Genomic DNA, 25,846 nt, shown 5'->3' on the forward strand with positions numbered 1-25,846 from the left:
TGTAATATTTGGCTTCTGAAATATTTGTAACTGGTAATAACTTACAATAAGAAAGCTAGACTTTCTGAATTGAGCAAACTTTTCCTGGTGTATGAATATATATGTTTCTTCATTCTCCTTTGAAGATTTTTTATTTGGTGAATAAATATGACACTATTGCAGTCAGATTGTATGCTTTCAGTTTGAAAGACTGTAAAGTCACTTCTAAGAAAATTATTAAACGTAAATTATAGTAATCACACTTCTTGCCTGTAAACTTAAATACTTTCTTCAGGACTCCATATCATTAGTGGAAGATGGTCTCTAACAATATTCACATTTAGAAGTGATTTGCTTAGAGTAAGCTAAGGCTCTTAGAAGCAACTCATCTCTCTGAATACCATGAAGGTGGCCCAGTAATAGAGGGCTGATTCTTCCCAGGGTGCTGTGTACAAGCTTTTCCACTTTTCTCTGTACCTATTACCAGTACCTCTGCTTAATGCAGCGCCTTTGTGGACCCCATTTAGAAGTGCTTAATTCTCCCTACATATGCAATACAGATTTTAGATAACTATCTCAAACTTTCATTTACACAAAATGTCAGGGTGCCTATAACTTATACACAACCTATAGGTTGCCCTGGTAACAGAAAGCAAAATTTAGACTCTCAAATTTTACTTTGAAAGACTCCGTTCATAATCTTATTTTTAAGTTGGTTTATACAAGGAAACATTTGACCAATTTACCTGTAGTTTTGCTGAAAAGTTCCCCAGATGAAACTTGAAAATTTTGATAGCAAAGAAACTTTATTGCTCAATTTAAGAGAGAGATCAGTGTAAATGTTTTACAAACCATAACCATGTGACATTAATACTTGATACAGAAAAAATAAAACAACTGATATATAAATACACAGCTGGATAATTCTAAAGATGTACACTCTTAACTTCATAGATAAATTCCTAGATCTACAACCACAAATGTTTTAAGAAGTTGAAATTCCACTTCTGCTTTTTAAATACAGTATTTCAAGACAAAACCCATGTTAGAAGCCAATTCTAAATCTCACAGTTTTCCTTATCCTGACCTCACTGTTCCTTGCCAAGGCTTGGCCTTGATAAGTGCTATTTAAAAAGCAAACAAAGAGCATGAACTTGCTCATACTCTGCCAATATTGCAGCCTACAGGTCAGCAAAAACCTTCATCTGAAACCAATGAACTTCTCAGGACCATTGACTATTGACCAGAGGGGCCAATTAGCTGTTGCACAGTCTCAATGATTCTTTGTCAATAATTTATAAATTTAGAGAGCAGGCAGGTTTTTTGCTACTGGTTTAAAATCAAAGTGCCGGTTCTCAGAAAGTCTGTGCCACTTAGCTGAATTCAATGGACCAGCATGGATCTAAACCCACTGAGGGTCTAATACTAATAGGTACATCATATTTTCAAATATATTACTTCCTGCAAAACATGAAATGTAGTTCATTGTTGAAAAAAATTAATTACTAATTAGGCATCCATATTCTTTATATAGTGAAAGAGTTACTCTGTTTTTCTTTCCAGGTAGTATGGGAAAGTGGCTGCTAGCTGTCATTGGAAAGAGCATAGATCAATTTCACAGCAAGGGCAGGCACCTAATGAATCTGTTTTCTGCCTCATGACAGTAGAAACCAATATTTTATGGCATTTTTGGTCCTCTTCTGGTTGCACCATGTGGTTTTCCTGACTACCAAAGAAATAAATTTATTTCAGATGACATAGACTGCTTTTGTGTTGGTTGAATATTATTTAATTTGAAATGTTTTATTACCCATAGAATATATTGAACAAATGGATGTAAGATGACTTTGTCCATACAGGCAGAACACAAGTAACATGGGTACCAGAGCCTCCATGGCCTCACTGAGGTCACTTATGCCTACTCCCTCCTGAACAATGTGTTAATTCACTTGTTTGCCAAAATTGGGGCAGATTATAGTGCATTCTGGGATGCAAAAGGATGCCATTACTTAGCTGGGTTGAGTTTACTTACTTATTTGGCATAGGTCAGTAATGGTATCAACCAAAAATTTTTAGACTGCGCTGCACAGAAAGTTTGGGGTTTGGCTGCAAAGCTGGCTGGGCACATACTGCTGCTCTTTCCAGCTGCTGCTGCAGTCTCCAATTTTTTTTTTTGCCAGAGTATGTGTAAAAGCCCATCAGTCTTTCATGCTGATCACTTGAAAACAAATTAGAGTATTCATGCATTCCACATTAATTTTGCATATAGACAATTACTTTTTTTGCCACTGTTGAATATTCTCTACAGTGGTTAATATGGCAGAGATTCACCCTTATGCCCATGGAGGAAAAAAAAGGAACAATCCTGAGGCCTCATCTAAGAATTAAGGTAAATAATTTCCCAGACTGTCATTTATTAGCATTACAAACCTGTGGTACCTTAAAAAGACATGACAGGCAAATGTTTTCAGGAGGCCCAAAGAAGAGTATGCCCAGCTTTTGACATGCAGTTGATGGGGTCCAGGTCCGATAGAGTATAATTGTTTTCTGTTAGAGTTTCCATTTAATATCAGCCAAGAAATCTTGGGTTTCCTTAAATATGTGACCCAGGAGAAACTGATTCAGTTTGAAGGCACAGTAATCCTTTCCTTAAGCTACTGTATCTGGATATCTCTGGCAAACTGTCTGGTTATTATACTCAAGCCTAGGATGAGACCTGACTAAACTCATTTTCATGAGGTGTAAAAATAATGTATTTAGCTCAGTGCACTGCTGAAATCCTGGCATTGCTGACTCCACAAAGATTCTCTTCATATTTCACAGTTAGAAGATAAATTTGCTTTAAAAAAAAAAAAAAGTACTTGTTTTTTTTAAAGAGAGCTTGATGGGTTTAAGGCTATGTCTTTTTCCATCAAAATCAAAAGTTAACTTGGAAATATATAAAAGACTGTAAATTAAATTTAGTGAATACCATTTTATGATCCATCCTGATGCATATAATCACCATAGGTACAAAATACATCTGTGGTGAAGAAGTGGAAAATTGGAACATTATGGAGTTTCCACCAGGCTCCCTTGTTAGTGAATCTAAACTAATCTTCAGTGAATTCCTGAGAAAGCATGAAGAGGTTTCTTCTCCTAAAAAATAGTGCTGAGCAAGTGAAAATGGAGCCAGAACAGACACTGCCACTTTGCTTTACGGTTTTAGATATGTTATTTAATTTGATTGCTGCAAAGACAAAACTAAACAATGATGGCAGCTGATCCTCCCTGGAGTATCTGGTAATCTATATTAAGTAAACTTAATATAGAATGTAAACAAAAGCCTTTGAATGAAAAGTTTTTCCATACTGGTGGTCAAACTGAATTATCTGGACATACTCACAACACATAATACTCTAGTTAAACCATGGCTAAGCTTACCCACTGTAACAGCAGTATAGTGTATTCATATGTGACATGATTTTAAATTAACGGGCCAAAAACCTGCAGCCAGTCATCTGTGGCAGCACGGAGCTCAGTATAGGTCTAACTGACCTAGGTATTTGTCCAGAGTTTTGGGCAGGTTTTTCAGGCTGCTTCATGCCATGCTACCAATTTCTTTTAACCCTTCTTTGATCAAGCTATACCACTGAGTCTCCTAGATGGGTATTATAAAAATATAACATGAGTAAGGGCTTCAGGAGGGCACAAAATGGATCACGGTCTCACACCACAGCAGACAGAAATGAAGACGGAAAAGGAAGATCTCATTGTGTCACCCCAGGCCCCCTCCAGCAGCGCAGCAGGACACTGGGGTGACACCCAAATGACCTGCCCCACAAAGGCAGGGTGAGCTCTCTGGTATGAAACCACCAGAATCTAGAGGGGGTCACACATCACAAAAGTATTGTGACCCTAATGGGTTACTAGTTCTACCATATACGAAAGATAACTGGAGGCTTTAAACACTGCAGTCAGCAAAACAATCTATACCTAATTAGAGTGCCAAGAGCTTGATGTTTCTAACCCTGTTTCCCCATGAAAATCTCTCATGGATTCACAGTGCTCTGTAGTGAATGTATGTCTGTACCACAAAATTGTTGGAGAGATAACTGTTTCAGTATATTCGTCCAAATACACGAGACCTATAATTTTACACCAAATTGGCCCTAAATGCCAGCAAAAGCATTGCCTGTGCTGAGGCATTCTCTAAGGGCTTGCCTTCATTGCACAGAAAGTCAGACCCTCCCACTGTCAACAAAGTAAAGCCCTCTGACCTAGGGCTTTAAATATGGACTAATTTATCTGGCTAGGATTACCTGCTGAGAAAACCATTGAGAACTAATGATCTGTCCTTTCCTCTTTGCAACACTGAAAGGCAGGCTGGGGAGCATGGGGCCAGATTCCAGCTAGAACTGGGTAGAATGAAAGAAGTGGAGGGAGGTGTCTACAAAGCCACAGGGAGAAATTAAGATAACAGAGAGAGGCACCAGAATACAAGGCACTGGCAGAAGTTGCTGAGGCGAAACTGTTCTGAGGCACCAAAAAGATGTATTTTCAATTTTAAAATAACTTTTCCAACAGCAGGAGAGGAAGAACAGTCCATTGGTGAGACCATTAGAAAAACTGGATTCAAGTAGCTGTTCTGCCACAGATTTTCCTGAGGCAGTCAGTTGGCTGTTTGTTATGCCTCAGAGATAAAATGTAGCTACATTGCCTTTTTTCCCCCAGCTGCAAAATTGGGAATGACAGTTCTTTACTATTCTCAACAGAATACACTAATGACTTTGAATTGCTCTAACATTACGGTAATAGGAGCTGTAGAAGTACCTAAGCCAACATGCTTTTTTTTTCTTACTAATAAACATAATTTTAAGGAAGTTGCTTTATTACCTATACATAAGTCTACAAAAAGAAGAGACTTCAGCTTCCATTGAGACCTGCAGAGTACAAGTGTTTGCCATCAACTTTTTGTCCTAAAGTGAAACTGTAAAAATATAAAATTCTATATTAATGTAAGGAAGTTATAGAAACTTCCTCTAAATGTGACACAGACAGCTTAAGCTCCAAACCTGGAAGAATGAAATTGCAGATGACAGAACTCGCTGCTCTTAAGATGCCTGCCTTCTCAATGGCAGCTACCAAGGATCACTGTCTGAAAGTTTTTCTGGAATTACCAAGAATGCACAAAAAGAAACAAGAATGATTTGACAATGGCATTATTTATGCTATTAGATTTCCTATGTGAGCACAGAAAAATCTCATTTTCATTCAACTGACCAAAGAATGAGTAAAGGATATAATGATTAATGCTATGTTTGCTTTGGGACAATTTCTGGAGTGTCAGAGAAATATGTGCAACAAAGCAGTGGTGTGACTGGGATTATTTCATAAGAAAAGATTAAGCACACTGTAGTGTTGGGTTTTTTTTCTCTAAAAAAGATGAACATATACCATCCAGGGCACATAAATCCTTATTTTAGGTTTAATTTTCTTAATTGTTTGAAGAATCAATGAGTCAGGGAAGAATTACCGAGGCTAGTTACTATACTTTAACTGCTTTGAAGCATCAGATAGAAATGCAGAGAAAATAATGCAAGAGGGATTTAGTTCTCTGTGGAACTATCTAGACATACTAGTCTATTAATTTACGAAGCAAGAATAAAACATTACTTTCTGGGATGGAGTGAAATATAATTACTAATTGAATAATACGTTAAAGTCTCAAATGGAGATGCATACCTGGGCTTGCTGAGCATACAGAACAGAGGGAACAGAATCTCCTGTTCTGGCTGTGCTTGTAGCTAATGCTGTCAGCCAATTTCCAGCGGAGCCAGTGGCTGTGTGTCATTTGCCTTGAAGGAGACTTGGATCAGGCCCTAGGCATCTACGTGGATGTGGTCCATCAACAGTCAATTTTGTCCTTTTGCTGTTGGAAAGTGGATTAGGCTATTTAACTTTTAATAGCTCTGGAGTAGCTTGACACCCTCAGATGAGAAAGATATACATAAATGCAGAGACAGGAGTATGAAGTGGAAACCTACTCAGAATTTCTGCTTTTTTTGTGCTACTGATTGTTTTGATTAGGCAGTTGGTGATCCATTATGCCTAGCTAAACCAGTAATTAGCTTTGCATGACTATGAAAATGCCAGTCCCTAAGTAACTTCTGTAGAATAAAACACTAATTACTTTTTCCTTCTTCTAGCTGGCCTTCTGCTCAAATTACCATTGTTATATTGTAAATATCTACAAGAAGCAGGGGAATACATGAAAAAAATTCTTTTACGTTTTCATTTGTTTTTCACCCCCTAAAATATAGATGTGACAAGGAAACAGCAGATCTGATTAAGTTTATTATGTTTTGCATAGAGACCACAACTGATTTCCATTCAAAAATGAACTACTGTATAGCTATATAGCTCAAAAGGCAGAAGACTTAACCCCAGTCTTGTGCACAAGGCCATTTGTAAAAGAAATTATTTTCCTGATTCTGTGTTTCTCATTCTGCACATCCTGACATTGAACTGGCAAGACAACACGTCTCCCCAGCAAGCCAGAGTCTGAAGGTGAGATTGGTTACTGAGGCAGCCGATGCTTCATGCCCTGAAGGAGAAGCTCTGTGCTCCCCGAGGAGTATGTTTCCTCAGTTAGCTCTCAGTTTAGGTAAGCTTACTTGGTTCTAGCTTCAAATGCATCCTGAAGCATTAGGGAAATGAGAATATATATAAACATATTTTTAAGAGCATAAGACTTATTACCAGGACTAATAAAAGCTGGTAACAATAAAAACACAACGTTCTTCTCTGCAAAATACAGAAAAGCAAACTCCTGTGGGTATTCCCAGTTGAGATGGTGGGACCCTGTCCTTTCTCCCAGAATTACTGAAGCAAAACATTTCTCTACAAGTACACTATGATTGTATCCTGCTCATTTCCCTTTCCCTTGGATTCTTCTACTTCCATCTGCATAGACAGGCCAGAAATACCGGATCAGACCCTTTTCAATGGTAATTCGCTGATGTTCATGGCACCAAGTTTTAGACCATGATCTGTAAGTGGTGCAGCACAAAACCAAACCTCTGACCCTGGGATCTGGCCCATATGCTAACAAATGTGCTGGAATTCATCTAAGGGTATAAAATATAAAACATGCTTCCATCTAGTATTCAGCAAGATAGAGTCATATCTATATATGATCTCAGTATTTTTTATTAGCATAAAAAGGTTAAATACCTAATTATTCTAAAATCTTCCAGAACACTTTTAGCTTTACCATGTTACAAAAATGTTTTTTTTAAATCTGTTGTTTACTATTGAACAACTAGACATTGACCTTTAAAGGCTGAGTTTATGAGACGAATTCTAAGGGGTTTTTAATACAAAAAACCCAAGAAACTTGAGAAAAGAAGAAAAATCCTTATCATGAACATTTTCCTTTTCCGTTTCCTCCTGCTTCATCCATTGGACTGCATAGGAGATCACCCCCTTAACAGAAAGAAAAAGCATATGTCAACTTGCCTCACCTACAGAGCCTTCAGGCAAAATGCGTCACTTTTTGGGGACTGTCAAGGACTGAATAAATCAGAGATAAGTGGGTTAAAATGTCAGCACCCATTGGGACCAAAGTAAATCTACCACATTTTTTCATCCAAGTGAAATACTAACTGCAGTACCAGCAGCACTTCATTCATACATTTAGGCAGACAATGTAAAACTCTTAATGATTAACTGTAATCGTTTTTTTGAGAAAAAATAAAAACCTACAAAATGTTGCTGGCTTTTGGTGTGTCGTGTGTCCCGTCCTGTCCCACCCCCACCACCCCCACCCCCCCTGAAATAACTCTGTGGAAGATGTCTTGTACAAAAGGTCAGATAAGCATGATGTGAAAGATGGAGTTAAAAGGCTTTCAAACTTTGTTTATTAATAGATATAACCATTTCACCTCTGCTACATCTGTCACCACTAGGTTAAATATCATCTGTCTTACTGGTCACCTGACTTCTTGTTATTAGTACGGGAAAATGCCACAAAAAGCACTCAACACTCACAAATCCATTACAAAAAAATGCAAGAGAAGAATTGCCTGAGCCCTCCTAACTCCTAATAAAACATAACCTAACATGGAGTAACTAAAGGCACTGAGGGTAGCCTCTAGCTTTAAAAGTGTTCACTAGGCCATTGATCATTGCAGACAACATGCAGTGACCTCACACAAACACAATGTAAACTCCCAAACTCATTGATGGCATTCCTAGCACTCTGTCTGAATTTATATTGCTTCTCTGTAAACTGTTTGACATAAACAGTGAAAGATGGAAACAGAAAAGGGCCTCCTCGACATGATGAGCATACCACCAAATGCAGCTGGATGCAAGTGAATTAACTTGTAGCTTACTTTGATGTTCAAAGAAAACTCATGCCAAGATGTGTGTTAATAGAATTTTTGTAAGATTCTTGGAAGTATATTTTTCCTTCTTGATAGCCAAAAAATATGCTAGTGTATAAAAATTCCCCGAGTCTTTTTTTAGGAGATGAAGAAAAGAAATGGAAAAATATACTGGTTTATTATACATTTGTCAGGCAGAATGTTATTGCTATGTAAGTCAAATATTGCACTCAGAAAGGCATGGGATGTATGTCTGTGGTTGTGTATATATATATGTGTTCATCCTTTCTCTCCCTGTATCTCAATCCTTCTTTCCCTTCCTTCCTCCCTCCCTCCCTTCCCTCCCTTTTCCTTTAAGCACCAAGAATTCACAAGTGCAAAACCCTCAGTCTATTTGCACTTACTTTCGCTAAGCGTGTTTCAAACACTGAACAAATGTGTCTGTCTTACACTCCAAAATTATATAAATTATTGTAAGGCAAAGGCCAAAATAATACACAGAAACAGAGCAGGAAGCTGGAGGAAATAGCAGAATAATATCAGTTAGCTTGTTAACTGTTTAAACTATATATTTTTTAAAAGTTTCAGTATTGATTTATACCTAAAATAATGGACTCTTTTGCTTGGATTATTGTAGACTGAAACCTCAAGGACTGTTCTTTTTGAAGAGAGATGCTGCAGAAGTTTTGAAGACAAATTATTTTTGACATTTTAGACATTGTGCATCTGCAGTGAGTAAGTGTACAGGAAGAAGATATTACTGGAAATTTCTCCCTTCTGTTTCTGAGCCATACTAGTACTAGTAATAGGTAAGTTCTTTCCCTGTTCCCAAAAGAAGGAAGAAATCAAAGAGAAATAATGACGATGCCTCTGAATGTGGTTTTTACTCTACTCCTGGAATGACAAAGATGCCTTTCTTTGCAAAGTTACATTACAACTCATTGCTAACAGGTTGTGAGATGCTGTTTGATTATTTTTATCATAGACTGCTACCATTATGCACACTCCAGGAACAGTTATATGCAAACTTGTGCAAGTCTGGTGATTTTGCACAATTCTAACTGAAGTGTCAAAACAAAAACAAACAACACAAGGCGACATTTCCTTCCTGTGCAGTAAAAATATAAAGAATCCAGCAGCATCTAATAGCTTAGAGGTTTTCAGCAGTGTTACAGCTTTTAGACCATGAGAAAATACCTAGGTTGGTGCTTCCATTTACTACAGAAGACTACAGTGATAAGAAACTGTAAGAAGCACATCTGAGAAGCACAGGCATATGTATGAGAACAGTTGCTACAAAGGCAGGTAAATGTATCATACTGGTGTATAATTTTAAACTGAAGTAACAGAAAAATTTCTTTTTCGACTGGGCATGTAGGACACTGAGACTAAATATCTTCTGCAGTTTCATACTGTTGTCTTCCTCTTCACCCCTCACCAAAGAGCTCAGCCTGAAGTTGGTAGCGGTAGCTATGAATGGACCTTGAGTAGCCCATGGACTTTGCTTGCTTCAACCAGCAGCTGTCCTTGCTCTGAAGTGGAGCACATCTTGTGCTCCTCTGGGTCTAGATGTCAGCACCCCTTTTTGGAGCATTTTCCAGGCTTTCATGAGAGGATTTTCCCTTTAGTGGGATCCAGTATTCAGCAGATAAAGAAAATAAACACTCCCCCCCCCCCCCCCCCCCAGCAATCTAATTTGATTCAAGTAGACTAGCTAATCATTTTGACCCATTAGCTTAGGTTTAGGAACCTACATGTTCCAATGAGAATTTGGGGAGGTAAAACCCCTCTGGTTTGATTTTCAGTCCATTGACTCCTGCTGGCATAGCACTCATCCACTGTTTCCAGAATGTCTTCTCTTCCAGAAAGACAAAGGATTTGATCCTCTTTCAAATATCAGCTTTTTGTAAATCTATCCAGCTTATTTTAACTACATTTTCAAAGCCTCATCACGGTTTAACCTCAGCAGGCAACCAAGTACCACGTAGCTGTTCATTCACTCCCCATTCCCCCCTCAGTGGGATGGGGAGGAGAATTTGGAAAAATGTAAAACATGAGGGTTGAGATAAGAATAATTTAATAATTGACATAAAATGAAATAATAACAACAATTGTAATGAAAAGGAGAGAGAAAGGGAGAGGAATACAATTCAAAGGGAATGGAAAAATACACCAAGTGATGCACAATACAATTGCTCAGCACCTGCTGATCGATGCCGAACCGATCCCCAAGTAGTGATTCACTGGCCCTGGCGAACTCCCCCCAGTTTATATACTGAGCATGACATCGTATGGTATGGAATATCCCCTCGGCTAGTTCAGGTCAGCTGTCCTGGCTGTGTTCCCTCCCAGTTTCTTGTGCCCCTCCAGCCCTCTCACTGACAGGGCCTGAGAAACTGAAAATTCCTTGACTTTGTACAAACGTTACTTAGCAACAACTAAAAACACCAGTCTGTTATCAACATTGTTCTCATACTAAACCCAAAACACAGCATTGTACCAGCTACTGAGAAGAAAATTGACTCTATCCCAGCTGAAACCAGGGCAGGCCTGTGTCTGCCTTTCTCCACTCCTTAGAAATCTAGTCATTATCCATTCTTAGTTAGCTATCATGAACTTCTCCCTGGGCCAGCTCAACTCCTTTAGTCCTTTCCTTCTTTTGCTTGCTATAGACCTACACATGCATTTTCTCCCTCTCAAGAAAAAAAGAAAAAAACAAACCCAAAACCCCCAGAAGAGACTGAAACAAAAGTAGTAAACACTCAGTGTGATCAAATATTCTTCCATACACCGCAGCCTGTCACGTGAGTAGGTCCTGTCTGCAACTGTCACATAAACAGGTTTTGGAAATATAGTACAAACCGTTTTCAAAATTACTTTGGGATAGAACATGTTATCTGAAAGAGTTGTCAAGAGTCAAGTTTCAAGTACAACAGGATTCTGAGCCATGGGATTGACAGTGATTAATTGTATCACCAAAACTGGTGGGCACTCTCAGAGAGCTGGAGGGGCACTCAGACAGTGGGGCTTCCTGGGAGGCCTAGGCTTTGATATATCCGATGGCTCCTGAAGGTACTAGCTACTGGCTCTGAAGTGAACCACAGCCTGTACGCATTCCTCTAGCTCTGCTGCAGTGACACTTCCTTTGGCCGCCTTGTCTCTCAGCCCAGGTTCTGCTGCCATGCCCATTCCTAGAGAAACAGCTAACATCTTGTATTGGTCCTCTGCTCTCAGTTCTTGCCTTGGCTTGACTCACTGGCTTGACACACAGAATCATAGAACCACAAAATGGTTGAGGTTGGAGGGGACCTCTGGAAGTCATCTGGCCCACCTCCCCTGCTCAGACAGACACACGCAGAGCCAGTTGTCCAGGACCATGCCCAGACAGCTTTTGAGTATCTCCACAGACAGACTTCACACCCTCTCTGGGCAACTTGTGCCAGTGCTTAGCCACCCTCACAGTAATAAAAGTGTTTCCTAACATTCAGAGAGAACCTTCCATGTTTCAGTTTGTGCCCGTTGCCTCTGGTCCTGCCACTGGGCACCACTGAGAAGAGCCTGGCTCCATTCTCTTTGCACCCTGCCTTCAGGTATTTATATACATGGGTACGATTCCCCCCCTTGAGTTTTCTCTTCTCCAGGCTAAACAGTTCTCTCAGTCATTCCTCATAGCAAAAAGACGCCAGCACTGTAACTGTCAGTGTGGCCCTTCACAGGACTTTCTCCAGTACGCTCATTTCTCTCCACTACTGGGCACTTTAGAACTGGACACTGTCATTGCTCCAGGCATGGCCTCAGTGGTGCAGAGTAGCTGGGGAAAAACACCTCCCCCGACCTGCAGGCAACAACACTGCTGCAGGCCCGGAGCCCTGGCCCTCTCTGCCGCAAGGGCTCGTGTTCAACATGGCGCCCCAGCAGCACCGCCGCCACCCCGTTCCCCCCCAGTTTGCTCTCCCGCTGGGCGGGCGGCCGCCGCACACAGGGGTGGCTCCTCCGCGGCAGAGCGGGCGGCCGCCGCCGCACACAGGAGTGCCCCCCCCCCGGCGGCAGGGCTTTGTCGCTTCGCTCCCAGCGCAGCTCCTGCTGACCCCTTTCCGCGGCGCCGAGCGCCCGCCGGCTGGCGGCACCGTGGGCGTGCGGCTGCTGCGCTCGGGAAGGCGTCAAAAAGCACAACTGCGTTGGCCGGGAATCGAACCCGGGTCAACTGCTTGGAAGGCAGCTATGCTCACCACTATACCACCAACGCGCTGTTGGGTAGACATTGTCTGCTGTTTTCTTCCTACACTTCTAGTATCCATCCGCTCCTGGTTTAACCATGAGATTCATTAACTATCTACCACAAGCACAAAGAGCTACTGAGCGAAACATTCCAGTTCCAGCTGTCAAAGCCACTAGAAAACTTTCTTCTTTTTTTTTCCCCTCTTTTTTATAACAATATAAACACTAAGGTATTTTTCAGCAAAATATTTCAAGCACCCTGATTTGTTTTAATGAAATTCCAAATAAAGTTACTAAAACCTTCAGAAATGGCACTGCAAATAATAGTACAACTGGGGAAAAGGTGAGCTAACACCTTCAGTCTGATGAAACAAACACCCTCATTTCACCATTTTTAGTAAAATACTCTTGCCAACATTACATTGAACTATGATGAGCTTTTTATTCCATGTTTGAAAGGTTAGGTGGAAAAAAAAATTATAGTGAATGATGTATGTTGTCCTTTTCCTCAGCTACTTCTTTGATATTTCCTCAGATAACTCCTTGATATATGAAGATATTTTTCTTGTCAGTATCATCAAAAGAAACACAAGATCACATGGAAAATGCAGCTGAAAAACTGATTAGATTTAGAAAAGGATGGTATTTGAAAAAGGCCTATCTGAAACACAAATTTGAAATTCTGAATCTCAAACTTAAGTACATTTTTATCACATAACATATGATGAAAGGTTTTCTATTACAGTGAAGTAAGAAAAACTACTTTAGAGGGACAAATTCTCTAAGCTGCTGTGAGGATATCCTATGTATAACCCAGGGCATTCTAGGGCATCTGTGATTTCTCTTGTGAGGATGTCCTGTTTACAGGCAGATCTGGTTCCTCACATGCAGGAATGGATCACTTTTCTCAGCAAGCTTATGGTGGAAAACATTCTGTGCCAGTTCTCAGTTCCTTAATAAAGAGACTGCAACGGTTATCAGAAAAGTTGTAAGACCTTATATTGGTTAGATGTCCATTGAACTCCTGATTCCTGACCCTTTCTGTCACTTAGCATGCTCCTGAGGAATTAATGGGTCCATAGCAAGTCTCCCAGTCCTGTGCCATTTGACCCAGAATCGTCTAGTGTTCGTATACGTGAAATTTTATGCAACCTTAGAGAAAAGTCTATGGAGCACAGCTACACCATAGTAAGGATATCAAGTTGTCCCTATTTTTCTCCTCGCTTTAAAAACCAGCAAAAACAGCCATGATTCTATTTAGAAGGCTCTGGAAATAGCTTGTGAGCACATACTGTTGAGTGTATTTATAACTAAAGCTTAACAAAACAAGCTAAGAGGGCTCTGCCGAGCTATGTAAAGTCTGTTTTCACTTGATGTGACATGCATTGTACACATATTGCCTTGCAAATGCACGCTTCAGTTATATGGTGCATGCACAGTAAACCACCTCTTTTAGCACCAGATTTTCTGTGCACTTGTGGAACCCTTTTACATGGGGCCTTGGCCCCGAGCCAGCAGGCTAATGATTTAAGAAGATGATACTACAGGACACATCAAATTAACTAATCATAATCACTTCTGAAAAATGCATATCTTATCATAATAATTTTCATGCTTTTCCTCATGTCACCATAAATATTTTCTAGTAAAACTGCAAAGACATGGATAATAAATCTAAGCCTAGCAACAGTTGTTCCAACATTACTGAAGAGTATGGTTTAACAATCACCACAAAAGCTATTCTTTACATACTTCCCTGCAGAAATATTCCATGGAATCTGAAAGTCTGTGGACTACCACTTGAAAATCATTACCTTACTGTTTAGGAAACTTGAGTAACTTCAGTAAATAAGTCATTCTGGAAGAATTGTGGATATTTTTCTTACCAGGAATGATATTTCTCTTTCTTAAAATTGTAGCATTAACTATGTCGTCTTTGTGATCTCACCAACCCTTATTTTAAGGCAATTCAGGGTGAAAAGGATGATTTTAAAACTGTGTGGTAGAAGTGGAAAGAGAGATAACCCCCATTTGAACTGAGAGAAAACGCACCAGATGAGGATCACCTGCTCCAAGAAAGCTGGAAGCTGAAGTGGTTGGGCAAAACGGACAGAGAAGCCATTGGGCTGGGGGAGCTTGGTGAAAGGCAGCCACCTGGGTCTCAGTTTGAAAAGCTGCTTAAACACACATCAAATTCCTAAAGAATTTAAGCACCCAAAGTTGCAGATAAGCTGAGGGATGCATTCCCAAAGTCAGAGTAGTCTTATCCTACTTAAGGAATTCTAGAAACACTTCTGAACATCTGTAGGCGCCTGGAAATCTGTTGAAATCTGACCCCAGTGCTCCAGTCCCAAATGCAAAGCCTCCTTAACTTCAGTTATTCTTGTATGCTCAGACAATACACACATACTGCCAAATCAGGAGCTCTACATAAAATTTGTCCTGATTATTTCTTGGCTTGTGGGTTTTTTTTGTTTGGGTTTTTTTTTTTTTTTTTTTCCCTTCTCTTTCTCATACACACATATGTACACAGGTTCCAGTAGCATTTGATGTACAAGCAGACCAAATTAACCCTTATTATGTCTTATCAGAACAACATGACTGCGCAATGGTAGCCTTTCCTAATCTGGTTTTAATTCACAAGCAACAAATCTGTTGACTGTGAGTATACTGCATAGACCAGAGGGGAAGTACTTTTCTGGACATAATTCAAAGGATTCCTACCATGCACATAATGACACACTCTGATTTCTTATTAAAGATTTCCTTTGTTTGGATTTACATCAATTTAGTTGCATATGTGATTGCTTTTGCTGCAATATCTTCTTCAATTATTTAGTGCATCATCACACTAACCTCTCAATTAACCCTTGTTTCAAAGACTGCATAGTGCAGGTGCAACAACATTGCTTTTCTGACAAAGGACATGCCTTGCTCACAGCGAGCGATCCAGGGTTACAGCACTCTCCAAACTATCAAGCTGCAACAAAGTCTTTTACCATCTCATACCAGCACACTCTTCATACAGTCCCTCTGCTACCTTCCCCTCGTCTTGCCTTATCCAAGGTGTGTGTTCTCTTCTCTTGCTTCTCCCTCTCTCCCCTTCTTCCTGGGCTGCTCTCTCTTCATTGACTCTCAACCACTTAATAGAACCAGCCGCAGCTGCACCTTATCTACATCAGCCAGACCTCTGCCCCTGAAGCCAGCCCACAGCTGTATATTATCAATGTTAATTAACCCAGCTTCATTCATCTGTAATCCACCTCTGTTATTGCTGAGGATCTGGGCATGCAACATAATGATTTTTGGTTTTAGTGCAAGGCTTCAGGTAATTGTGTAATCGAGGCATTGCAGATTCACAACATGTAGATACCTAAAAGTTAGTCAAACATAAGAAAATAAAACTTAGGTCTAACAAACACTGAATTTGTCCAATTTTCTGTTAATAAGCTTCTTCCCAGAGTATAGATCTTGGTTTAGTTGATCTGGAAGGATAATATACCTATTATCCAATCCAAAAGGTCCAATTGATTCCTTAGTCCATATCAGAGTAAGATGTTAAAAATAGTAAGAATATATCTCAAAAGAATTCAGAACACTTTAGTGCTATCATCTGTCACAAATGAGTGGTTTAGACCATTTGAAGAATCACCATCAAAGGTAATAGCAAAAATTATATTTTTAATTTTAATTGGTGGAAGTGCAACTTGAAAAAGTTCAGTGGCAAGGTTCATTCTATAGCTTATTAGATAAATTATACTAAGAAGAATAAAATTTAAAATTAAGCTGGAATGTTTTACACAGAGACTAAAAAGGAAAAGGGGTAAGGAAGATCCTCCCACTGAGTCACAGAGTAGATCCCCTTGCTTTCTAAACTCTTAATAGAGGTTAGGTGTGGCCAGATCCAATCTTAGTCTCAAGATTGGCCAATAGTTTCTATTTAAAGCATGTCTAAGGTTTGTTCACGGTGTAAGGTTGATCATAGGATTTTAGCAACACTTAATCATTGAGTAATTTATAATTTGCAAAGTGAATCAAATAGGATTTACTATAATCACAACAGTAACTTAATTACAGATCCAAGATAGTGATACACTATACTTATTATGAGGTATCTAAATCAGTTCATATGCACATATACACAGACACAAAAGAACAGGTGTGTATATATATATATATATATATAAATGTACAAAGGTATACCTGTTAAAAGTTCCCCTCGAGTTCAGTGATATACTCATGGTGAATGCCTTTGCATTTCTCAGCGTCAAAGGACTGAGCCTCAAGAAGCAGGAAAATCAGTCCAGGCTCTGCCATCAGCTTTTGGTGCCAGTCCCCCTGGTATTGCAGACTTGGGAGTTTGCAAGCTTGGAGGCATCCCACGCAGAGGGAGATGCTGTTCACAGCCCGCTGCAGTCCAGAGGAGCTCAAAGGGCTTTGCTTAGGACTGCTGTTTATAGGGTTGGAGATGATTTGGTTTAGTCAACAGTAATTTTCAGTCTTGGCTGCAATCCCAGTAGGTAATTACTGATTTTTTTTTTTTTTTTTTATTCCATTGACAGTGGTACCCTACCACTCGGATTCAGACAAAGAATGTTCCCAGGCTTGTTAGGGGATGTTATGGTTCAGATACGGAATGCCCCAAGGCTGTCAGGTGGTGTTGTAGTTCAGATAAGGAATGTTTCTAGTACAGCCAGTGCAGTTCCCCACTTCAGCCGTGCAAGAGTTGCTAGTACAGTCAAGGGAACTTAACCGCCCAACTTACTACACAGAGGCTAAGGTCTAGCAGGGATTGCGGATATCATAGAGCGGCCCGGGGAGGCAATGAGGTGAACCGCCACACCACCCGAGCAGAAGCTGCCTGTTACCCATCACAACTTTCCTGAACTTCTCCAGTAAATAAACAGCATTGAATCTTCAAAATATAAGACATTGAAGTTTCAGAAGAGAAAACTGCCTAAAGTATGTTAGGCAAATGCTACAGACACGTGATCTTCTGGAATTTACTCGAAAGCTTTATGCATTTTGACCTAATAAAAGTTTTAGAAGTAATTTACTTAGGTAAGCCAAGTTAAATTAAAAAATAATAATCAACCTTCATGAGGCTTTTGCTTGAAATACTTCTTTCTTATTACTGTTCTTTGTTATATAACCTGATTGTCTTAGATACTGACTTCAGTTTTCCAAATGCTGCTTTCCAATCAAATTATTCACAGTTATATACTTTGCTGTATCAAGGTCAGTCTCCTGGAGTGGTCAGTCTTTAACATACAATAAAGATAACATACATGCAAAGACATGTTTATCTTTCTCAAAGAAAGCAATGACTCAAATTTAGGAATACTTTAAAATGGGCTATGAAGATGGCATCCAAAATTCTTGACTTGTTGCTGTCCAAGTAGTCTTGCAAATACTTTTTAACATTTATAGCACTCGTTAGCTTGGTTGCTTTTTTCATTTCTAATGGCCATAAATTACATTTTCTCTGCTTAATAAAATGGCATGATTCTGGATTTAATAGAAAATATTCTAGTAATTCTATGTTTTCACAATAAGATTACTGAGCCTTTTTTTTAACATCTAGAGAAATGTTTGACTTTACAAAAAGAAATTAAGCATTCTTTTCTCCAACAATAACTAGCAGAAATTTAATAACAAGCAACAAGGTTCTTTCTCTGGTGTATGTAAAATTCAGAATATTATAACTAATAGTAAGCTGTTGACTTGAAAAAATAAAATCAACTTTCTTGGGAAATGCAATTGTTAGTACTAAGGAGAGCCCACTGTTCTGGATGCAGTGAAGCCCCAACTGGTATAGTATGGCTAAAATAAAGAACTGACCAGTGAGCTTTTTAGTCATCCCAAGGATGAAATCAACTGTCCACAAAATAATAAACAATAGTTTAAAAAATCCTAAATAATTCCAAATTTATTATTGCTTTTGAATTATCTTTGAATTATCAGGGGATAGGAAGTTAAATGGAAACCTAAACTGAGATTTTTTTCATGCACTCACTTGGCTTCAGAAACTGGGATACTATGTAGAAATGTGCATAGGCACCTTCAGAGGATGATTCATCTCAGCCTGGGATGTCTAAAATAAACTGGTGAATCATATTCTGGAGGTACTTTTTTCTTTCTATTGATGTTAAAAATATGAAGGTTAGCTCAACCCTACAAGTTTTACAAAAGGTGGCATTCATATAACAAACATTTTTAAATTAATGATAAATCACAAAATGACAACTGTCAGTTTCTCTTGGTCTAAATATTTTATTCTGGCAATTATGTTATTTTGAAATTTGGAATATTATATGGGAAGACAAAGTTTGAAGTTCATTAATCTATGGATACTGGTGATTTTTTGTGCAGACCAGATACAAGACATTCAACAGTGATTTAGATGTTTTCAGGACAAACACAATGGCTGCCGCAGAAATTATTTAATATTTAGAAATGTGCTACTCAATCAGCAAGAACATCACTGGCTCTCTGTGGTGACTCAGGAAAACTGAATATCACTGAACTTGCTCCGTTTGAAGAGAACATAAACAAGCAATTAAAAAATTCTAAACCAAACCATGATTATTTAAAAACAAGGGTGGGTTTTTTTCCTTTGAATTCATGTGGCTGATTCAAAAAAGCCACTAAACCCTTGTCACTATTCCAGACTTATTAGCCAGACCTGAAGTCCTTAAGTAGATAGGTTGCAGACACTTTTACCCTTCTACTTGTATTCTTTTGCATAACAATGTCTGAGATGATCAGATTTATAGATACAGTACCACCAAATAGTAGTAAAACTACTTCTTTATTTCTACAGATTGAAAATGTCATGTACATAGTTTAGCATTATATATTATTAAAGAAGCCCAAAGATTCAGTATGGTATTTTCCCTGGGTTTTTTTACCCTTCAGCACACTCTGGTTCTTCATTCCCATTCCTCCTTTCTTCAGACAGCTTTCTTGGCATTTTTTTAAAGAAGGCAAGGCACACCCACAGCCTCCACCTAATGTCAGAAGACATCACTGGAAGATTTGACAGTGAAGGCTGAATACAAAGACCTGATTGAGAATGGGAATTTATTTTTTTAGTAGCAGAAGGATTCAGACTCCATAAGCAGAGATTCAGATTTATTTTGTCAAATTATTTTATCCTTTTCTCTCTTACTATCTCTGGTTAGGGAAAGTTTATGCTTTTGCTTTAGGCTAGGTTATCTGGATTAATTTTGGCCACAGAAAAAAATCATCTTTTTATTTTTCCTTATACAATTTCTCTTTGCTATATAATGTTGGACATGTTTACAGTGATCTGGAGTCTAAGATTCTGCTTTAGTCCATCTCCATCTTTCTGGGAGTTGAAAGGGAATAGTAGGGCATTACTGAATAAGTTCTGCCTCTCCAGGGAAATATGCACATGGAAATATGTATAACGTTGTGCTTGCGTTTAGTTGAGTAGGGATTTCTTTTTTCCCATCACCTTCTAAAAAGGTTGGTATATTTCATTTTTTACAGTCAGTCCAAAAGATTACGCTTTCCAGAACCCTGTCAAATGAACATGATTGATGCACCAGTGGAAAATAAATATGGGGGAAATTACTCTGGAGTATTTATGCATTAAATAAACTAAAATTCTCTATCCCAGAGGCTTACAGACAAACGAGCAATTAAGCCACTTGATTTTTGTACTTCAATGTAGAAATTGAATTCTGTGGAAATCGGGTGCAGTATTTAAGGTGGTTGTGGGTATTTCTCTGTGCTAGGCCTTTTTAATGACTTTTGTTCTGAGGTTTAAAGTGTGCATTGGATCATACAACCATTCCTGGTCAGGACTGTTAGTTTAAGTAATTTTGATGGGGAAAAGTTCTAGAAGAAAATTTCATGTCATAATGCATACTCATTTGGACAGAAAAGATTTTATTGTGTCAAATTCTTGCTGCAATTCAGGAATGTTCGGTCTTAACACAGTTAGGACAGACTTAAGACTGAATTTATAAATGTGCACAATAATAATTTTATCACCAAGAATTCATGCCTTTTATTATTTCAATTTCTGTGCAAGTTAATTTGGAATTCAAGTTTTTCAGCTGTCAATATTCTGCATCTGAAGTATGGCAGAGCCACTCTGAGATTTGGTTAAGCTAATATAGCTTTGTATACCAATAAGTACATGATTTTAATCAAAACATTCTGTGCAACTATTGTATAGTTTTAAATTGGAATTTTATTGTCTAAAAATTAAATTACATTACAAGTCATACCAATATTCCATTGGATTAACTGTAAATGTTTTTTAAAAAAGATTTAGGTACATTGGATTTCTTTTCTTACCTTTCTTCTATTGTGATTTGGTCTAGAACTTTACTATTTTGATAACTAATCCTCCAGCTACTTTGATTCACCAAGTTATCATACATTAGCTGAGCTGTAGAATTGTTTGCTTGTTCTTCATGCATTGGCCATGATTCACAAAAGCAAATCACACCATGGAGTATAATCCATATTCATTGCAAATCAAGTTGACCTGCATTTGCTTTGACTAAAAGCAGATATATGGAGTTTCCACAGATCAGATGCTATACAATAGGTTGAAGTCACCATTATCTAATTTATTTGTCATTTTCTATCTCTGTTTGTGGGTAAAAAGATAACACCATACATGTTAAGCCAAGAATTTATTGTTAGCCCTACTAAAATCTAGCTAAAATACAAAAAAAGTTATCATTATTAGTCCAGTTACACTGATATTAACATTTACAAAATTTATCAAATGTTCAACATTCTTCTGTTCCAAATTTCCTACTTAATATAAATCGAATGTGATTAATAATACCATTAAAACTTGTTACACAAAGCTTATTTTCTACACTTTTTCTATGGATATACTGTTTTCCATCACAGCTCTCTATCCTAAGGCCAGCATAGCAAATCTTCCTCAGAAAAAGATAGCTGCAGAGTCAACATCATCCCTGAAGAGAGTGATGTTGATGATGGGATTTCTTCTTTCCCATTGCTGGGAGCAGTATGTTGTTAATGGTTCCTTTCACTTTCCCCTAGGCTTCAGGTGGGGATATTTTTACACATTCTTATAGATAAAACATTTTCATACTTTGTTCTTTCTTCACGTTATACCTAACCTGAGTTTAGTAATTATGGTATGTTTTACCTACCTCAGATCCTTATTCTTTATTCCCTTTGCTACCCCTACACCAGTTTTGCTCAGCTCCCCGGACTGCATTTCTTGAACTGGCCATTGTGTAGTTTTTGTATGCCCAGGGTCTCCAGCATCATTCTGTGCCCTGTCTTTTACTGCCCTGTGCTCATCCACGCAGCATCCTGGGTTCCCATTGCCATCACACCACACTCGTATTGCTCTAACACTGCATCATTATGATGAAGTCACATATTTTATTCTGCAACGAAAAACTACTTTTAAAAACTACCTGTAGGAAAATTATGTTTACATCATAGAATATTATTCAAAGATAAGCACAAGTTAAACAATTCAGGATATAGGTATCTGTTCATTGGGGAGATGTTAAAGCTTAACATCACAAAAGGCCAAGACAAGTTCAGATAAGGTCTGGCAAGTCATCATACCAGATTTTCCCTATTCTTAATTGGTCTATCATATCTAGCTTAGTGCCTCTAAAAGCTTCACATTTCTGCTAGCCTTATGTCTCCACACAATGAAATATGAAGGAAATATATGGGTCTCATGACTGTGTTAGTTGAAGATGTGCAATACATTCTCCGATGCCTTTTATCAGAGTCTCTTGACTTTCAAACATACAGAGTCTCCCAAATGCTCCAGAGGAAAGGATTATTTTCTACAGTCCTACCAGTAGTGAAGCAGAGAGATTTTAATTAGATAGCATACCACATGAGTAATAATATTAAGAAGAGTATTCTGAAAGTATTTATGCCTTGCATGCCAAGGTAATGACTATTAGAATAAAACAGATGCTGTAGCCACTTCTCTCCAAAGACACACACACACACACACCTTGCCATGCCTTATTTTGGCAAGGTGTTCTGTCTGAGAGCTTGTTGACCTTTATTTCTTTTCTTTGCTGTTTGACACTCAGTGTAGGTTCTGCAGTTCTGTTCATGAATGCCAAGCCAACAAATTCTTCTGACTTTTCATGTTATAGTAAGTTTTCTTTGCCTAAAGTTTCCATCTAAGGACTGCTATGTCTAATATTTAGGATCATTTTTCAAAATGATTCAGCAGCACTGCCTGATTCCTTTGTAACCTGTAAACAGAAAGTAAAATGTCTCCATAATACCTGATTTTTCTGTCCCACATTGTAGAGGTTGTTTGACTTTAATCAATGTTATCTAGGTTTAACTCCCTCCATATTTTATTTTTTCTCCATTTTATATAATCTGCTGTAGTTTTGCCAAATAAGCCATAGCCAGTGAATTCGTGATATGGAAGGAGCAGTTAATACAGGATTAGATGAAATATCAAGTGGATGAGCACATTATACTAACAAACATTCCTTTTTTTTCCTCCCTGAATCCATATGTGCACCTGTTTCAGGAAAAATCCCTTTTCTCCCATTGAGTTCCTGTTGTGTTTGGCACAGACTGGAGACATGCAATGGAAGGGCAATGTGCTAATTTTTCAGAGATACCTCATATGCATATATTCCTCTGAAGTTAGCAGGAGCTGCAGGTGCTCAACCTAATCCCCTGTTCTAGAAAGATTATTATTTTTAAAGATCAGATAGAGACCTTCAGTCTATAGCTGACCTTTGCTTTGATGGATTCCTTCATCCTCTGGAAACAAAAGGAAGTCTAATGAAGAAACATTGTTTATTTGTCTTAGAAATAAACCACACACACACACACAAAAAAAACCCCACAAACAAACAAACCAAAAAAACCCCAAAAAAACCCAAAAAAACCCAAACCACCCAACCCACACCAAATAAACCACACAGATAGAAGGGAAAGAAATACCTAGGATTCAAAAACCCTGGATAAATGTGAAACTTCTACAAAGCAGATAATTCTGAAGAAAGAAGTATTTCAAGAACATTACAGTGAAGCAGCTTCTCTACAATGATTTCTCTAACACACCTGAAATGCTTTTCTGACATATTCAAGCTTTGCTCCTAACAGCTGAAGAAATATAAAAGAAAAAATGACAAACAGTAAGAATGACAGCATAAAATGAAAAGATACTGTATGAAATGAAATGAAATGAAATGAAAAACAATAATCAAAGAAGAAACTAGAGAAGAGAAAGCAACAGAACAAATTCATTCCCTCTGGGATTGCAGCTAACTAAATAGGCTTAAACCAGAGGACATGTCTTACTGTCATTATATTTTGAATGATTCTCACTTCATTCCTTCATTTCTTTTTTTGAAGCCGAAAGAAGAGAGGAACAAAAAGGTAAAAACCAAGAAGGAAAACAGATAGTACTACCCATGAGTAAAATTTCTACATGTAATGAAAATTTAGATCATAAAAAGTAGTTATTATTAAGATCTCACTGAAACTACTGACACTGCTCTTCAGAAAAAGCAGACTTTCTGTACTTTGTGTTCTGGGCAGTGACAGGAATGGTGTCTTGCTTTCCTGTAGTAGTCTCATGCAGAAGTAACATGCTTTTTATGTCTAGTACTAAGCTTGTTATGAAAAACATGGTAACCTATTGCTGGCTACATATTCTGTGCCAGACATGCTACTGATTTGCCACTGCCAGTCCAGTTAGAGCACACACTTTGGGAGTGCTCTGGGCACTGGTTATTCATGCCTGAGCAACCCCCACACACACACACTTTGGGAGTGTTCTGGGCACTGCTTGTTCATGCCTGATCAACCATCCCACACAATCTGCCACAATATTCTTGTACTGAAAGCAGGATTTTACAGTTTGGATGGGTAGACAACTGGACGGATAAAGACTGATCAGACAGTGAGGCTCAGCAGGCAGAGGTTAATGGCAGTTGGTAAAAAGTATCATAGGGGTTTTTCATTACAGCTGTTCTTAGTAACTTTAGGAGGAAGACGGCAAATGAGTGCACTATGTATACAGTTTTCACAGGCTCTGTATAGATTTTATGGTTTGAGCTGGTGGCACAACTGAGTGCACTCTGACCAGGTTTGCAGGTTACACCCAACTAGGGGATGAGGTAATATACCCAAAGGCAACGCTGTCATCCAGAAAGACCTAGACAGGCTGGAGGAATAGGCCAGCAGGAGCCTTATGAAATCCAGCTGGGACCAATGCCCAGGCCTGCACAGGGGAGGGAGGACCCCCTTGCATTGGTGCAGGAGTGGGCCGAGGCAGCTCAGGAGGAGGTCTATGGGAAGGGCCCTGGGGCCTGGTGGGAGCAACAAGGCCTCACAGTGTGCAGGCCTGTGTGAGCAGGTCATGGCTGGCAACAGAGGAAAGGGATTGTCCCATCTGCTCAGCACTTATTAGACTACATCCAGATCCTACATTCAGTTTTAACCCCCCAATATGGGAAAGACATTAATAAACTAGAGTGAATTTAGCAAAGACCACCGAGGTGGATGAGGCTGGATCATTTACCCTATGCAAAGCAGCTGGGGGAGCTGGGACTGTTCTGCCTGGAGAAGGGAGGTTTGGATGAGAAGGGACTTCAGGCCCAAAAGCAGTCTTCCCCCAGTACATAGGGGAGGTCTGTGAAAGGTGAGGTTGGCCTACAGCGTTGTGTGGTGTGAGCTCAAGACACAATAAGGAACTCAGTCTGGGTACAGGGAAATCTTTTCTCAAAGAAAATAATTGAACAGAGAAATAGGTTGCCCAGTGAGGCTCTGCAATCTCCATCCTTGGCAGTTTGCAAACTCTATCTGGTTAAAGGCTTGAGTAACCTGCTCTGTTGTCAGAGCTAACCTTGTTTTGAGCAGGAGGCTGCACAAGACACTCCCTGAGGTCCTCTACAACCTGAATTACCTGTAACATACAGTCAGAGAGACTCTGTCCAAAAATGGTTAAGAATTTTGTCAAAACTTTTCTTATTATCTGGAGAAAAAGAGCAATTAAAGAATAATTTCATGAATATATTTTTATGAATAAGAAATAAGAATTGTTTGTGAAATTACAGAGCTTTTTAATGGAAACTGTATAATTTCTTACAGTGTCTTAGCAAAGCTAAGAAGCTTTACTTCAGAGGCATGTTAAGAAGCCTTAGTGCTTTTTTTTTTTTTTTTTTTGATGTTTTGAGACCATTGAGTAGAAAATCTCTCCTTCCAGAGGTGTAAAGGACTGTTAAGATCATTAGTCTGAAATTTGACTG

The 25,846-nt window shown here is 38.7% G+C and overlaps 1 long non-coding RNA gene across 1 annotated transcript in view; it reads left to right on the forward strand.

Annotated features, from left to right (window-relative positions):
- The window catches only part of LOC308062613, an 86,256-nt gene that overhangs the window by 31,059 nt on the left and 29,351 nt on the right, over nt 1-25,846 (forward strand). Inside the window, exon 2 of the long non-coding RNA XR_013927645.1 lies at nt 1-25,846. This exon is cut by the window's left edge and continues 25,915 nt beyond it; it is cut by the window's right edge and continues 29,351 nt beyond it. This is a non-coding gene — a long non-coding RNA (uncharacterized lncRNA).

Source organism: Falco punctatus, assembly GCF_963210335.1.
Source record: "Falco punctatus genome assembly, chromosome: 4".
NCBI lineage: Eukaryota > Metazoa > Chordata > Aves > Falconiformes > Falconidae > Falco > Falco punctatus.